Source organism: Hakea prostrata, chromosome 2, assembly GCF_041222555.1.
Source record: "Hakea prostrata isolate BN-2017 chromosome 2, UWA_Hpros_2, whole genome shotgun sequence".
Classification (NCBI taxonomy): domain Eukaryota; kingdom Viridiplantae; phylum Streptophyta; class Magnoliopsida; order Proteales; family Proteaceae; genus Hakea; species Hakea prostrata.
The window spans coordinates 65,460,501-65,461,414 of record NC_142601.1 but is presented as its reverse complement, the minus strand read 5'-3'; the positions used below and the strand labels follow the sequence as shown (position 1 = coordinate 65,461,414).

At 34.1% G+C, this 914-nt stretch overlaps 1 non-coding gene across 1 annotated transcript; it reads left to right on the top strand.

Moving 5' to 3' along the window:
• The first annotated feature begins 718 nt into the window (after positions 1-718).
• LOC149025741 (U2 spliceosomal RNA) lies at positions 719-914 on the top strand. The gene has a single exon (XR_016171984.1). It is a non-coding gene; the product is annotated as a U2 spliceosomal RNA (small nuclear RNA).

Sequence of the window (914 nt, the reverse complement as noted above, 5' to 3'; positions counted from 1 at the left end):
CTTTTTTCTAGTGATTGTGGAATCACCCCGATGGAGCTTTGGTGGAGGAACGAGGACGTGGATCTAGATTTACTTCCGCTACAGATACTTCATAATTTAGGAAAGCGAATCCAGGTAAGGATCTTTTCATCAATTAATCGAATTAAGATAAATAGAGTTATTACCAATATATATATATATATATATATATATATATATTAGTAATTATATTTTGAAAGATAATAGTCCTCCACTGGTGTTTACATTGGAGGGAATCCTTGTAAGCTTTTGATATTGGAGGAGGTATGCCCCGTTTCCAATGAAAATGGAGTAGGCTAATGTAATTTTTTTTTCCTTTTACGAAAACCCTATTGTTTCCTCATTTTCTCACTCCCAAATCCTAAAAATATGTTCTTAATTTTTAATTTTTTTTTTGGTAGTGTAATTTTTTTTAATGTACCATACTTATTTACCGTCCATAATTTATTTTGAATAAAATTATCAAATTGATTTATATTTATTTCTTTTAAATAGACGAAGGATAATTGATACTAAAATGACCCTAGTAATCAACTTTGTTTTATCATAAGAAAAGAAAAAGTGTCGATAAAAAAATAATAATCAAATGTAGTTGCAAAACCAAGGGCAGTGCATCTTAATATAATCCCACATTCGCCAGAAATAGAAAATGCATGGCATAAGACTCCTGTTAAAAAAAAGCTGAGACAACGCACAAAGCATACCTTTCTCGGCCTTTTGGCTAAGATCAAGTGTAGTATCTGTTCTTATCAGTTTAATATCTGATACGTGGGTCATCCACCCACATGATATTAAATTAATTTTTCTAGGGGGAGGGCTCGCCACGATAGCTTGCTGCCGGAGTTCTCATGCGTCGTCCATGCGTTGCACTGCTGCACGGGCCTGGCGCACCCCAC